Raw genomic sequence first — 17,143 nt, 5'->3', positions numbered from 1 at the left:
ATCTTCTGCAGTAGTTCTTGCAACATAATCTGCTTCCAAACCAAACTAAAAACCAAAACAATGCTGTTCAGTATCCCACACTGATTTACCCAATTGAGAATCTGCAAAAAACACAAAACGGACAGTGCAGTGGTGCAGCAGTTGCATTGTCGCCTCACAGGAAGAGGTTCTCCAGTTCAATTCTTGGCTGGAGTGCCTTCAGTATGAAATTTGCATGTCCTCCCTGCATTTGTGTGGATTTCCTCCAGGTACTCCGGTTTCCTCCCACAATACAAAGACATGTGTCTGGAGCATTTCTCCCCAGACTTCCACTGAAAATTAGTTTCATTCCAACTCAGACTTTCCCCCTTTCCTGTAATTAGTCTAGTCCAGATACAGATTTGCTGTATCCAAGACTGTTTGCAAGCTTCTGAGTCCCCCAAGATTTTCTGTGTTGGAGGGGAACCTTCTTACTTATCAGTGAGAGTGGTAAGCACTAGGTAGCCTATCTACCACAAGAGGAGTGATTCCTGGCCCAGAAATTGTAGTTTATTGGCCGTTTGGACAGTTTTTCCATCTCTCTCAATTTTCTGATTTAAAAGCCCACATTTGCACGTTTCCCCCTTTCCTGTAACTAGTCTAGACCAGATACAGATTTGCTGTATCCAAGACTGTTTGTAAGCTTCTGAGCCCCCCAAGCCTTTCTGTGTTGGAGGGAAGCCTTCTAGCTTATCAGTGGGAGTGGTAAGCACTAGGTAGCCCAGCTATCCCAAGAGGAGTGGTTCCTGGTACAGAAATTGTAGTTTATTGTCTGTTTGGACAGTTTTTCCATCTCTCTCAACTTTTTGGTTTAAAAGCCCGCATCTCTGCTTGTTTCCCACATTTCCTGTAACTAGTCTAGTCCAGATAAAGACTTGCTGTATCCAGGACTGTTTGTAAGATTCCGAGTGGTGCCAATGTCTGCTCTTCAATTTTTCCCTTAGATCTACTAGTTCTCTCCTCTCCTGCCCTTACACTAGCTTATTAGTCTAGCACTTTACCAGAATTCTTGTAGCAATTATTGTAGCACACAAAAGTCCTACCAGCACTAAATGTTCTACAAGGAAACAGATCCAGTACTTATTATCAATGACCACCCCTCCAGGCATGTCTAAAGGTCAGTTCCCTGTGCTTTCTCCTATTAACCTAGTGAACTTGAGCATCCTGAGGCAATGTAGCAACTGCCTCATGTACACCGACAACCCTGTACTCTTACCTTCCAACACTCAGACTTGTGAGAGATGCACTTATATATCCAAATTGGAAGCCACGTTCTCTCTCTAGTCAAGACCAGAATAGCTGATCAAGAGGAGAAGGTCAACACTTGCACCACACCACATGGAACACATAGCCCTACAGAACACACACCAGCACTGCCTTCACACAAAAACACAAACTTCACACCCGCCTTCGCAGAGGGTCTCAATAAAAATCTACCCAGGAAGCAGAGACCTCCAAGGCAGAAATGCACTCGACCACGACAACACAATGCTAATCACAAGACACATAACTCTCCTAAACAGTGTGCCACTCAACCAAAGTCCCTAAGGCAAAACAGCATGCCCAACACACTAGTCATTGGTGACTCAGTAGTGAGGCATATTGATGTCCCACTCACTAGGTTGAATAAGGAGAAAGTAACAGTCAGCTGCCTGTCAGGTGCCAGGATCTGCCACATAGCACATGCACTCAGGTCCCAATGTAACTCTGTCATTGTACATGTGGGTGTGAATGACCTGAGACGTACCTCCCTGGACTACATGAAAAGAGACATGGAGGAGCTCTCGGATTATGTAGCCCAGGCAGGTATGACCCTAGCTCTGAGCAGTATCCTACCATCACCCAGAATGATACCACAGTGCAAGCAGAAAATGATTGGTTTCAACAACTGGCTACATTTCTGGTGTCATTGTAAAGGGATCCAGTATCTGTCTGCCTGGGATGACATGACTGACAGACCTCTAAGCTTTGCCAGAGATGGCCTGCATCTGCCACCCCTGGGCTTCCAAATACTGGCCAAGGCTCTTGCCACCCCTATAGTGCCATTTTTAGGAGGTGTTCCAAAGACCAAATTACCAACATAACTGCTACAAACAAATGCAATCTGAGGGTCATGCTGCTCAATGCTAGAAGTCTAAATCTCAAAATGCACTCGCTCAAAGCACTCTTTAAAATGGAGAACATCGACATTTGTGCTGTACAGAGACCTTGTTCAAGGCAGCAGAAAGCATGCCTGCACTACCAGGCTATAACTAATTCCACACCTTTTGGCCCCAGAACTTGGACCGAAGCTCCAAAGGCTGTGGTGTTTCCATATTCATAAAGGATGTGCACACCTCCAGATTGATAGCCCAGCATAATGCATCAGAGATACTTCAGGTGCAGCTAACACTGGGTAAGACAGAGATTCAGGTCATAGCCTGCTATAGGTCCCCAACAATGTCCCAAGACTCACACTCCATGTTCCTAAGCACCCTGGAGAATATTAGGGTCCAACCTAACACTCTCTTACTAGGTGACTTTACCTACCCCTCCATTAACTGGGTAAACTATTCCTGTACCAATACACTTGCCCAATGTTTCCTGGAGTTCATTAATTCCAGTGCCCTGGACCAGCTCATTCTTTCCCCCACTAGTGGCAGCAACATCCTTGACTTGGTCATTACTAACATGGGCAACCATTGCTCTACACCAATAGTCAGCTCCTCCCTAATTAGATCCGACCACAAACTAATCATCTTTGAGCTCAACATTCCTCCCACCCCTGCAAAGGTAACCATCATGAAAAACGTCTCCAAAGCTAACTTTGGGCTCCTAAAAATAGAGGTGGCTAACTTCACAGCACCCATGCAAATGGAGAATAGTTGCATGACCACAGAATCATACACCAATGCACTGTACGAACATGTACACAAATGCATGGATCTCACCATACCCAGTAGAACCAAGACGCTCTCCTCCAAAATAGGAAGCCAATCTGGCAGTCCCCTGCCATAAAGAAACTCTATAACAAAAGGAGGAAGCTGATTCAGAATAAGGTTGAGATCCCTCATCAAATCCTCTAAAGCTAGCTATGAAAACAGAATTGCAGCAGATAGTAAAGACAACCACAAGTCTTTCTATACTTGTGTAAAGAATCTCCATGGCAATACCTATATTTGCTCTGAGCTACTGCACAATGGTACCTCCAATACTGAGCCAACATATATTGCCAGCATACTGGCCGACAGATTCAGTGCTAACTTTCTATACTTGTGTAAAGAATCTCCACGGCAATACCTATATTTGCTCTGAGCTACTGCACAATGGTACCTCCTATACCGAGCCAACATATATTGCCAGCATACTGGCCGACAGATTCAGTGCTAACTTTACCCCTCTCTCCCCAGGACCATTCACAATACCACTAGATTGCCAGGCACCCAGTATTACTGCTGCACAGGTTAAAACAGCACTATACAAGGCCAAGAATACAGCTTCTGTGGGACCTGACAATATCTCTGGTTGTGTTCTACATGACGTACAGAGTGAACTGGCGCCTCACCTGTGTGTCCTGTTCAGTCACAGCCTCACCTCAGGCTTTGTCCCTAGCAAATGGTGCACTGCTACAATCGTTCTTCTCCACAAAGGAGGAGCGACTATAGACCCTGGGAACTATTACCACATTAGCCTGATGAGTATGATATGGAAAGCTATGGAACACATCATCATGGACCTAATAAACAAGGATATAGTGAATCTCCAAACTCTGGATCCCACACAGTTTGGTTCTGTGAAGGGTAGATCATGCCTGCTCAAATTGGTTGACTTCTTTGAGTCAGTCACCAGAGCTGTGGATGAAGGCAAAGTAGTTCATACAGCCTACCTTGATCTGGCCAAGGCTTTTGATACCATTCCCCACTCAAGAATCATAGAAAAACTAACTAAGCTTGGCATCAACCCCTATATCACTAGGTGGGTTGCAAACTGGCTTGCAGATAGAACCCACAATGTGAAAGTAGCTGCCTCCAAGTCAGACTGCCGACTAGTCACGAGTGAAGTCCCACAGAGTTCGGTCCTGGGTCCTCTCCTGTTTGGTATCTACTTCTCTGAAGTCCAGGTGAACACAAAGGGACTCTGGCTGACAAAGTTCGCAGACAATTGCAAGTTGGGAGCTATTATTAACTCCCCAACTGATGTTGACATGCTACAGAATGACCTCACTGAGAGCAATGACTGGTGTCAGAATCATGGCCTTAAGCTGAATGCCCGAAAATGTGTCGTCATCCCCTTTGGGAAAAATCCGGTTCCCATGAATTACCACATTGATGGTAGTCCACTGAACACAGAAGACGTTATAAGAGATCTAGGAACACAGGTTGACAGCAGCCTCTCTTTTGACCACCACATTGCCACTGTGGTCAGAAAGTCCTTCTATGTGGCACATCCCATAACTAAGGGCTTTGCATTCAGGAAGAAGAGGTCATTGTCTCCCTCTATTAGGCCAGTCATCGAGTACAATGCCCCATTTGGTATGTACCTCACTAGACACCTGCAACAACTGAAGAGAGGCCGCAAAAGTACCTCACAAAGAGGATCCTAGACCTTAAACACTTGCCCTATATGGACAGACTCAAAAAAACTCCAGCTATTCTCTGTCTTATATCGCCTACTTAGAGGCAATCTCTGCTTGACTTAGAAAGCCATGTCTGACCCAGCTCTGATAGAAATACTACATCTAAAGAAATCCCAGTCTCTCTACACCACACGCTCCAGAGACCTCAACCTTATTAACACAATTAACAGAACATGCTGGAGTGATAAGTTCATAACCCAGAGATGCCCATGCTATGGAACAGACTTCCCTTACATGTCAAGCAGAGCACCTTGCTGACCCTCTTCAAGAGAAATATTGATGAGTGGATAGGAAACAGAAAATTCACCCCGGTGATAACTCCATTGGCTCTACTCGACAGAGGCACTGGGAACTAAGGTCAGGTGGCACTATGCGAGGGTAATCCTATGGCTAGGCTTGTAAAGACTCCAGGGCCATTAGCCTAGTACACACCTATGAACCTATGAACCTATAAATAAATGTTAATTAAATAAAATAAATAATTAATCTGTCTTCCTAATTTCTTTTGTTCAATGTAAGTAAAAACGCAATTGTTTCTGAACATCTAATAAATGCAACCTATATTCAACTTTGTTTGCAAATTTAGGAAAGAAAACCAGGAGATTAATGGACTGGTTCATACTGGATTCTGACACCACCTTAGGAAGGAAAGAAGGGTCGGTACATAATGTTACTCTATCCCTATGAAAAATCAAGTAGGGAAGCTTAGAGGACAATGCTTGAAGTTCTGAAATTCTTCTAGCAGAGGAAATGTCCACTAGAAGAATAGTTTTCCACGTCAGGAATTTAAGATCACATTTAGCTGCTGGTTCAAAGGGGGATGAATTAAGGACTGCCATACCAAATTTAAATCTCATGGTGGAGTAGGGGCTTTATAGGGGGGTCTCAGCAGTACAATGCCTCTCAAAAAAGTCTTACAAAATGTATATGAACCCAGGGAAGAATTCTCAAATCCAATATGAAAGTTAGAGATTGCTGCTAATTGGACTCTAATGGTTGAGAGCTAGCTCCTTCATTAAAGATCTTTGCTAAAAATTCAAGAACACTTTGTACAGGGGCTGAGAATGGTTCAGTATGTTTCTAATAAACAAAATCAAAAATGGCCAGAGGCACTAATACAACCACAGAAATAAAAATAATAAATCAGCCGCACCAGTGATAAAACTGAGCAGTGTAACGTTATTGAAATCCACAAACGAAAGTGACTAAGCACTTTCCCCCTTTTCATCCACGGGCATCCTCAGAGTCACACTTTCGTTAAACTCACTTCCTTTTATACCACGGTCAACAAAACAATTAACAATACTAATTACAACCCAACCTATAAATGCATAATAATTAATATAGCAGTGTTAAAATAAATAATCATTAAAATTAAACATTCACACCCCATATCAAAGTAAAAACTTTGTTTGATCATAAATTCATAGTTCTCTGTTAAGCAAAGCTGCAATTGAAATCCCATCTTTTAAACCAGGCTCATGTTTTGCATTTAACTTAAACTGCCATTTAAATTTCTCTGGCTTCAACTTCCAATTTCACATTCCCACCCCTTTCATTTTGTCCCACTTTATCAATTATGAAACATAAAAATCTCTTAAAACTTGCACATAAAGTACTATGTACATATAAAGCACTACATACATTTTTATTTTTAATGTCCCTCATTTGTTCAGCTATTCTATCCCCTAAGTCTCCTTGTGGTTTTTCCCACATAAAATTCCAGGCAAAGTATGCAAGTAGCAACCTAAACTACATTTTTTTGTATTGCAGTTACAACTCCCTGGACTTTGAAGTGTTTGTGGATTTCAATAGCCTAGTACCAACCTATGAACCTATATTGGATGGGAGATAGGAAATTCACCCCGGGGATCAGGTCGGTCGCCCTGCTAGACAGGGGTCCAGGGAGGTAAATACTGTGGGAAGAAATAGCCAGGGAATTGTTATGGCTAGGCTTGTATAGGCCCTAAGGCCAATAGCCTAGTGCCAACCTATGAACCTAATAAACTTACACTGCTCGGTTTTATCACTGGTGTGGTCGGTTTATTATTTTTATTTCAGTATGTTTCTGATGAGCCCAAAAAACAAATCTTTTACATTTACTTCTATAAAGTTTTCTTGTAGAAGATGGGAAGATGAAAGTATATGATGGCCAGGGGAAGAGAGCATCAGTTGTCTGGCTATTAAACGAAGTATAGAAGCCACACTGTTAGCCTGAGGTTTGAGATAAGTGGATGAACTGTGCCTGCCAGGTGAGACAGGAGGTCTGGAATCAGATCCAGAATGCAAGGTGGGTAAAGTAGATGAAGCCAAAGAAAGGGGAACCAAATCTGCCAAGGCCAGTAAGGTGCAATGAGGAAGACTTTGCTCTTCAACCGGAGAGCTTCCTGTAGATATTTGGGAATGAGGGGAGTTGAGGGATAGGCATAGAAGAGACCAGGGAACATATGTGGAGCAGAGCATCCCTCCATGCTTCCCCAGGTGGGGGAATCAAGGCAAAGAAACGGCTGCACTTGTTGTTTAGGGGAGATTCAAAAAGGTCACAGCAAGATTGGCTTCACTGATGGAAAATCATTTCTGCCACTTTCATGTTGAGATACCACTCGTGAGATAATAGGATGGACATGCTCAATTTGTCTGCTATCACGTTGGACTTCCCTGGAATGTGCATTGCTATCAGAAAGTGGTTGGAAGAGATGGCCCATTGCCATACTCTTGCATATCTCTGGTAGTGTTGATGTACCAAACTACTGACTTGTTGACTGTCTGAATCAGAATTGTCCTGAATGGGAGAGAGTCCTGGAAGGCCTACAACACTAAGATTACTGCTTTCATTTCCAGGACACTGATATGCATATTGGCCTCTTCAGGGGACCAAGTGCCTTGGACTGTTTTCCTCAAGAAGTGCCTCCTCACACACATACAATCTAGGATGCATCCATAGTCACTATGGCCTTGGGCTGAGGGAGAATGAAACAATGTCCTTGGAGAACCTGATCTGATCGAATCCACCATGAAAGGTATCACTTGCATGCCCAAGTCATTCTTATTTGTGATGACGTGCTGGTAAAGAATAGACTATTGTGCTGCTAACATCCATTGAAGAATTCTCATGTAAAATCTTCCTACAGGAACTAGGACTATAGCCACCGACACTGATCGCAAGGCTTTTAGAATCAATCAGGCTGAGATTGTTGTACTGTGAATTATTTTCCTGTCCTGGAATCTGATAGTTCGTACTCTTTAAGAGAGGAAGAGAACCTGCCAAAGATAATGTGTTGAAAATTGCTCCTATAAATTCCATTGCTTGAGATGGTTTTAACAGAGATTTGTTGTAATTTATGGTTATCCCCAGATGGGAGCAAGTCTGGAGTACCTAATGTCATGCTCTTATCAGTAGATGCCTGGTCAGGGCATAATGAGCCAGTCATCCAGGTATGGAAATACTTGGAATCCCTACAGTCTCAAGTGAGCTGCTACCACTGCCATGCATTTGCTGAACACCTTGGGGGCTGTGGTAAGGTCAAAGGGCAGTGCTCTGACCTGATAATGATTAGCTTCCAGCTGGAAGTATAGATGCATTCTGGGTTGTCTGCTCACCTTTCTGTGATAGCATGCATCCTGAAGGTCTATCAAACACATCCAGTCATCCTTGCACAAAAAGAGAAGAATGGACTGAACCTTGACCATCCAAAACTTTGTGTGTTGAACTGATTTGTTCACGTTGCTGAGATCCAAAACTGGTCTCCAGTCCCCTGTTTTCTTTGACACTAAAAAGAATCCTGAGTAATTTCCGGATTCTATCTAGTTTGGTGGGACCTCTTGGATGGCACTTTTTCTAGCAGCCATTGTATTTCTATTTCTGCTGCTTTCCTCTGATTGGGTGAACATCAGCAAACTTTGATACAGAAGGAGGTAGAAGGAACACGGGAATAATATAACCTCTGGGTATGATCCTCTGCGTCCACGTATCTTTTGTGATGTCTAGCCAGGCTTTCTGGTGCAGGGATAATTGACCCCTGATTGCCTCCAGAGGGTGACAATTGGGCCTCTTTTCAAGAGCTCTGGTAAGGGCTGTCAGAGAAGGAATTTCTGGACCCCTGGTTCTGTGGGCATCCTCTACTGCATGGGCATTGTCATCCATTCAAGTTCTCCTCTCTGCTCCTGTGGGAACTAGATCCACATGGAACTTGGAAAAGACCCTGGGACTTTCTGAACCACATTTTTCAACCACCTTGTTGATTCCTATAAAAGGTTGTTTGAAGTGTCAAAAAACATATGCCCACTGCAGAAATGGTCTTTCCATCCTTCTCACACCTGGAGAGTGTGTCCTTCACTGTGGGGTCAAACAATGAACTGCTATCAAAAGGTGGAATGATGAACAAGGACTTGAAGGGCTCCACAAAATCACACAAGCACATCCAGGCATGCCTCCTTATGGAAATGCCTGAACCTGCAGCCCTTGAGGCATGTTCAGCTGCATGCATGATAAGCCTCATGGATGAATTAGAAATAGATTGTAGGGTAGCCAACTGTGAGGCCACAGAAGTCTGAATCTTGGCAATAGTGGTCACAGAAAAGGAATTTGATAGTTCCTTTATCAAGTCCCTTTGTAGTCTTGTAAAGTGCCAGGTAATTCAGCAACCCAAAGACAAAGATTGCTGAAGCACACACATTTCCCAAATCTGTCCAATGTCCTAGACCTCCTGTTAGGGGGATGGACAGAGGACCTCTGTTCAGCAAGTTCCTTCTTTCATAGCATCTATAGGCATTCCTATGCTCCAAAATTCCCTGTCTACAGGTAGAGCCAGAATCTTATCAACTGTGTCTTTCCATGCCCACCTAAAGATCAAGTCAATGAGCTCATTGGTGGGTGGAGTAACCCAGGAAGTAGATGGGTCAACTATAAAGGCCTCCAGGAATACTGATTCCTCTGGAGAAGGATTATCGGAGGACTAACCACCCCTCTGCTTAAGGATCCCAAGAACGTCTCCAAATTGAGACATCTTCAGGTGATGATCTTGGGACCCATCCCTTTCATCAAAATCAGTATCTTCAGTGATAGACTCCTCAGGGGAGTCCAAGTGCCTCCTATTGTACTTCCTCTTCCTAGGGATTTCCTTTGTGGATGCTCCACTGAAGTGTCAGAAGAGATTTTAAGATCCTGCTGGGTAGCCTGGAGAGTTTGGACTGGCTGGCCCTGTACTTTAGAATGATGTGGCTCAAGGTGCAAAAACAGCTTGGATCCAGAGGGAATATCCGGGAAGGGGGAGAGACAGTCCATCTTGCGGAAGCAGAGAAAACTCTTGCCACTACCTCAAAGGCAGAATGCCCCAGGGAGAAAGCAGCCATGGATCAGCCATGGAGCAGCCATGGAGCCTAGAAACCATGCTTCCTCCCCACTGGCTCCATCTGCTCTGAGAGCATTCCACCTGAGTCAGAGGTTGGAGCCGAGCTGTCCAGTGCTGAGGCTCTGAGGGGCAGAGATGGATCTGACAACTTGAGTCGACTCTAATGCCTCGAATCAGACAGGGATGCTGCAACTCCAAGAGTCATATGGCTCTGAAACCCTCAGAGCCAGAGCACTCAGAGACTTTCTTAGAGCTGAAGATACAAATATCTTCAGACCTGATCCAGATGGTCCCTGCATACTCAGATATATGGGCCCAGAAACAGGTGGACGGATCAGATAAGGAGCCAGGAGAGGAGGACTAGTGCAAACTAGAGCTTCCTGACCCAAAAAGGTAGGAGCTGGGAGAACTCCCATCTGTATCTGCACAGAGTAAATCTGTTCATCATTCTGTCCACATCATCTTTGGTCAGACTTCTGGAAGAACAAAAGGAAGCTATAGATGGGATTTAGAGTGGAGGCTTTCCATAAAAGGAGAAGGTACTCTGGAAAGTATCAGATCTACATTAGATGAATATCTAGTTCTTGGTAAAGGCCTTAGATCTGAAGAGCTTGGATTTCGAGGAGGCACTTGTCAGATCCAACACTGATATAACAGTAGTAGCCTTCAGATCGAAATGTAAGTTTTCTCCTTTGGCAGCTCCGAGAATGAAGGATTCAGGAATTATGAAGGTCTAGGAGACTTAGTGGAATGCTCCTTAGTTTTTGACTTGGCAGGTTGAGCTCCAGGAACAGCTTCAGAGAAAGTTTATTCTTCCGGTCCACAATGACATGCGGCTTAAAGTTTTTACAGATTGGACAGTCTACCAGAAGGTGGTCTGGGCTCAAACAATAAACACATAATGAGTGAGCATCAGACAAGGATGACTTATGCCTCCACTTTTGGCACTTCTTAACTGATTACATCTGAGTGACGCCTCCAGGTGGATCTGCAGCTAACTCCTACTGACACTTCTAGGTGTCAAATATTGTTTGTTCGTATTTGCATCAATAATTCCAAAACCATGCTATGTACAAGGTTTTAAAAGATTTCGTCTTAAAGCTTACACAATAGCAAACTCAAGTGCATTAATATTTCACCTCATTCTAGTACATGTAAATAGATATTAACTGTTGTTTTTATGATATTAATATATATAGATATCATTTTCACATTTTTCTAAATATCTCAATAACTAAGTAACACAGTGCTTAGCCTCATATGAAAGTTCTCAGTAAGATGAATAAAATGCTTCTGACAATATGCGTGTAACTTTAGTGGTTGCTGAGATATTGCAAATTGTTTACAAAATATTACAAATGTAACATTTACTGTGTTTACTGTGACTTATAAATTCAGTTTAAGACCTGGAACCTAAAGAATACTACCATTATAAAAATAGCTCATGCTGAAGTGTTTGCTGTTTATACTTGTTTAATAATCCTTGCAGTTCCAGAGATATGAACATTTGTTTGAAATGTAAGGACATAATTTGGTTCTGTGAAAAGACCTAGGCTCTGCACATTGGAAGTTACAGTGCAAACTTGCTGAGCTCCATTGGAGTGAATGAGTTAACCAGAGGGGCCTCTTTCTGACATCCTAAACTACTTTATAAAAAAGAGGAAAAGTCCTTTTTGTTTTTTGGGTTTTTTTTTTTTGTATGTTTTTAAATGTGGAAAGGGAAAGAAATATCAACAATGGTATGAGGAATTACACTAAATAGTGTAAAGGGAAGAAATATAACGGAACAACTACTAACAATGAAAAAAAAGACTAAACAAAGTGTAAGAAGACAAAGGATTTATAGTATAGGAAAATTATATACTATTAAGGGAAAATAGAAAATTGAAAAGACATAATTAAATCCAATTGCTTGAGAGCTCAAGGTGGCCACATCCAATTGCAAAAGTGGCAAACAAAATCTGCGGTATGTTAGGGTTTATTGCATTATGGGAGGATTTCAAGAGTTTTTTTTGTTGGCCACGAGGTAAAGTAACTGCCGAGTCAGATCTGAGGATCAGATCTGAACCCAGCATTTGAAGAATGAATGAAACTGGATGACATCAGATCAATATTTAAAATCTGTCCTGGTTTTGACCCTTTGTACCTCCATTATGTTTGGTTTTGTCCAGAATTCTTGAGCAAAGAAGCTGAGTGGGATGTCTGTAGGTTTTGTCTTCAAATCACATGCAGGTGTTTCCTCCTTTCTATACATTACTCCAAGGGCGGGTATATGGCTTAGAGATGGTCATGTTGCATGTGCTTCTACAGGTAGAAAACACTTGTTAGAGTTACTGTTTTGTATTCCAGGTGTGCCACATTTACTTCTGCACTCATATTTTACTGTGTATATAGTACACTTTGTAGCTGTATGTCTGCATTTCTCTCCTCCACCCTCTTTGTCATTATTGTTTCTACTTATTGCATTTCTGTAGTGTTTGTTTTGTTGTTTCTTTCTATTTACTTTTATCCTTATGTAGTTAGATTCACAGCACCACTTGTGAACCCACTCCAGCCCACTGGCCCTCAGCAACCAGCACCACCTCAGATATCTCAACAGCAGGCAGCTGTGGCTTCCTGACAAACTGTAGCTATGGAAGTGAAGGTGGTTAGGCTCCCTAACCCTGCCCCTGGTGGGGATTCACCATCAGAGTCTGCTGTGGTTCCTGCTGGCAGCTCTGCCAGGGGGAAGGCCCAGTAGTGTGCCAAACTGAGATTGTTGGGGTGGCCAAGGAATTAGTGGACTGACACATATCTTTCCATATTTGTCACTTGAAAAGACTCCTTTTTCAGCAGTCAGAGATGAATTCATGCCTCACACTGCCATCAACACCAGAGCCAGAGCTTAATGGTGAGGGGTGCCTAAGGTTTGGTTTGGTCTCCCACTGGTTCTTAAGCAGCAGGATGGTATTGCCTTCTAAACCCAACCTATCCCATCCCAGTGTTCTCTTCCTTTTTTGTGTATGGCCACCCATGTTTGTTGATCAATCTCCCAATCATCACTTTGTTTGCACTGTTTGCCTTTTGTTTCTCACTCCACAGCATTCCCCTTTCTTTGTTTCCCAGTACCTCCCTGACAGTCTTTTCTGTCAATGTTTGTTTGTGTGCCCTTGCTACCCACCCCAACCTTTTTAACTTCCTTCTACTTGTCTTACTTTCCCCAAATTACCTTCTCTTTGTATAGATATAAACTTGTCACATGTGCCAAAATAATGTTACTCTACCTTCCCTGCTACAATCCTGTTCAATCCTTAGCATCTCCTCTTATGTGCTTCCCACTTTTTCATAACTTTCCTATATTCACATTTCATTCCTTTAACTTGATCAAAAATAGATGAAATCACCCTGTACTGGCTCTTTGCAGGTACTGGATGCATTTTCTATCTCGCCACTTCTGAGCACACAGTATTGTGCTGAGTTGCAATGAAGAACCAGTGTTTGCCATGTTTACGAAGTTTTCTTGTTGTATACCATGGCTACTATTCAAGGTAATGTGCTATTAATTGCAGTCCCTGCTCTGGCCACAAGTGGGGCAGTTAATGAGTTGCTGACCTCACATTGTTTTCCTCACACTTTTAATACTTAATGAGATTTAGGCTGCATTGCGCACAATAAGTAAACAGTGGTCAGCCCGCCATGCCCATGTCCACCACATTCCTCACATTTCTGCATCCCAGAAACAGTACAGAGTACTGACTCAGGTTAAAATAAAAAAAAAAAAATCCCAAAAGAAAAAAAGAAGTAATGCATACTACAATATCACATAATGCCCACGCAACCAACATTCACATCTCATTTCTTAAATATTATAACGTTTTGGTTGCTTTACCTCAAAGGACGGACAAATGTTACTTTTTTGTCCTTGCTCATAAATGCCTAACCACAGAATGAGTATATTTAACCATAAAGGCACGGGTTAGATGAAGTAATGCTTACCTTATGTTAAAAAGCCCACATAAAATTTAGTGCAAGGTGAGTCTCACCAAAAGACTGCAGATGTTAAAACGGGTCTATATCGGAACATCGAACTTCCAAAACATCGACCGCCATAAGGTCGAACTTGGAAGATCGAAAGCTGAAAATATAAAAGCCGCGGAACATCGACTTCTTTCCCAGGGAAAGAAGTTGGTGGGCCGTTTCTGCGGCTTCCCTATTTCCTCTACTCTGGTGAGATCTCGGAGATGGTATATTTAAGTAGGGGGGGTGTGGGGTGCACAGCCCCCCCACATTCGAAATGGTTTGTGGTGTGCGTGTGTTGTGTGTCTGTTTTTCGGAACAGAGATTTTTTTTTCCCTGGGGAAAAAATTGCTGTTCTGAGCATTCAATCATATCACATTTCGAACTTCCAAGTTCGACCTTATGGCGGTCAATGTTTTGGAAGTTCAATGTTGTGATATAGACCCGTTAAAACAATAAAAAGAAGTTAGTGTGGGAACTAGCGAGTAAGACCTCCACAGTTAAGAATAGACTAAGGGCAGTAACTGTATTTATTTATTATTATTTTGTATTTCTCCTTTGATGACCAAGTTAATCCCACTAAGCTAGTGGCCTGTTTTCAGGGGAGACCTGGGGTGGTAGTTATAGTACTAGGGGAAATTTGACCAGGACACTGAGGAACTTCCTCTACTCTTTTTCAATAGGTGCCATTGGATCTTTTACATCCTCCCTAAGTGCCACCAACTCAAGCATCTGGGACCTCCATTTAAGATCTCATCTGAAGGATGAATAAGTTTGCACACTGAAGAAAAGATGGATGAATCTTACAATGAAAAGTGAAGAAAATGAGTACCGTATGCTAAAGCAGAAAGCCCTTCAGAAACAGAAACAAGGCTTTTAAGGATAAAACAAGTAAAATAGCCCATGAAGACTCAAAAGAGAAATTATTAGTACCTCGTGGGGAAGAAAATTATTTAATATTTTGATTTGCAGTCTGAATTAGATGAAGATTTGAAACCTGTACCTGTATTTATAGCAGAAGAAGCTGCAATATATACTTCACATCAGATAACCGATAAAAGCAATGCGTACTTGGCTGAACTCCAGCATATCAATTTCAAGAAAACTCATTGGGAATACAATATATCATGTAGTGCGTGAAAGAATATAGCAACAACATAAGGGGAGAAACAAGAGAATAGAACATCCTCACTTCATACCGCATCTTAAAAACTAATCACTAAAAATTCTAAGAGAAAACCCAGCCAAGCCAGAGTTTTAAACTTCCTGTAATGGAGGCCCATGGGATATACAGTATGCAAATGATACTTTAAGGACATAAATATTTCAGCAACATGGCTTCAATGCATATGAACTTCTACTTTTTACTTTTAAATTTGTAAGTCTTTACTGGAAATTCTGGCCAATAAAGCCAAGCCTTTGTTATCTGTTGTTGACCAGATAACTCCCAATATGCTAGTAGCCTCTTTTCTGGGTAGACCTGAGGCTTTTTTGGCCTGAAGGTATCCATAAATACTTGCAAAGTAAAAGTCATGAGAATTCAGAAGCCATGGGGCGTGGCCAAGATACCAAGGAGACACAGTACTTTTTTGATGCTCTGCCTATGAAGATTGTTTCTGACAGGATTTTTTTTATTGAAGATTTTCCTCACAGTTATTCATCTTAATATTGTGGATTATATACTCAGAAGAAAACTCAGTTTTTAGTAACATATTTATTAAGAAATTTCCTGTCAGAAGTTCTGCAGCTTGATACAGATTGATACAGTCATGAGCCATTCGAAAGCCTCTCTTCAGGACAGCTCAATGAAAAAGGAACATCAAACAATAATTACTAGTATACAAGACCTCTCTATAAAAATGGACAATCTGGAAAAAATTATGGAGAACATGAAAAAAGAAATTAAGAAACAAGCAGATGACTTGAAAGAAATAATCACAAAACACTCTAATCAAATAGCAGCTATAGAATACTCTGTAATTGAAATAGATGGAAGACATAGGTTCATAGGTTCATAGGTAGGTACTAGGCTATTGGCCCTAGGGCCTATATAAGCCTAGCCAAACAGTACCCTGGCTTTTGCCACCCAAGAAAATTATTTTCCTGTGCCCCTGTTGAGCAGAGCCACAGAGGTGATCCCCAGAGTGAACTTCCTATTTCCCATCCAGTCATCAAGATTTTTCTTGAAGAGTGCTAATGAGGAGCTTTGTTTGGTATAGATAGGTAGTTTGTTCCAGAGTATGGGAAGTCTCTGAGACAGGAATCTATCCCTCCAGCATGTTTTGTTTATTGTGGTGACAAGGTTTAGGTCCCCAAAGCGTGTAGCTCAGAGGGATTGGGATTTCTTTATGTGGAGCATGTCCAACAGCTTTGGGTTTGACATAGCTTTGTATGTTAGGCAGAGATCGCCTCTGAGTAAGCGATATGTGACAGAGTAAAGCTGGAGTTTTTTGAGACGGTCTGCGTAGGGCATCTGTTTGAGGCCGGTAATCCTCTTTGTGAGGTATTTCTGTGGCCTTTCCAGTTGTTGTAGATGTCTTGTGAGGTACATACCAAAAGGGGCGTTGTACTCTATAACGGGTCTAATGATTGATGAGTAGAGGGGAACAATGACCTCTTTTTTCCTGGATGAGAAACCTTTTGTGATGAGGTGTGCCACATAGAAGGATTTCCTGACTACTGTGGTGATGTTATTATCAAAGGAGAGATTACTGTCCACCTGTGTCCCAAGGTCTTTTATCACACTTTCAGTGTTAAGTAGACTACCGCCTATGTGGTATTTCATGGGTACAAAGTTTTTACCAAAAGGGATGACAATGCACTTTTTGGCATTGAGCTTGAGGCCATGGCTTTGACACCAGGCATCTGTCTCAGTGAGGCCCTTTTGTAGGATGTCCACATTGTTAGGAGATTTGATTATGGCTCTTAGTTTGCAGTCATCTGCAAACTTCGTTAGCCAAAGACCTTCTGTGTTAGCCTGTACTTCAGAGAAGTAGATATCAAAAAGAAGAGGACCTAGGACTGAACCCTGTGGTACTCCACTTGTCACTGGTCTGAAGTTGGATTTAGAGTCTGCTACTTTCACAGTGTGTGTTCGGTTAGTGAGCCAGTTGGCAACCCATCTTGTGACATAGGGATTTATACCTAGTTTAGTGAGTTTGTC

This window comes from Protopterus annectens, chromosome 2.part1 (assembly GCF_019279795.1).
Source record: "Protopterus annectens isolate FY-2018-M chromosome 2.part1, PAN1.0, whole genome shotgun sequence".
Classification (NCBI taxonomy): domain Eukaryota; kingdom Metazoa; phylum Chordata; order Ceratodontiformes; family Protopteridae; genus Protopterus; species Protopterus annectens.
Note: the sequence above shows the minus strand (reverse complement) of the source record.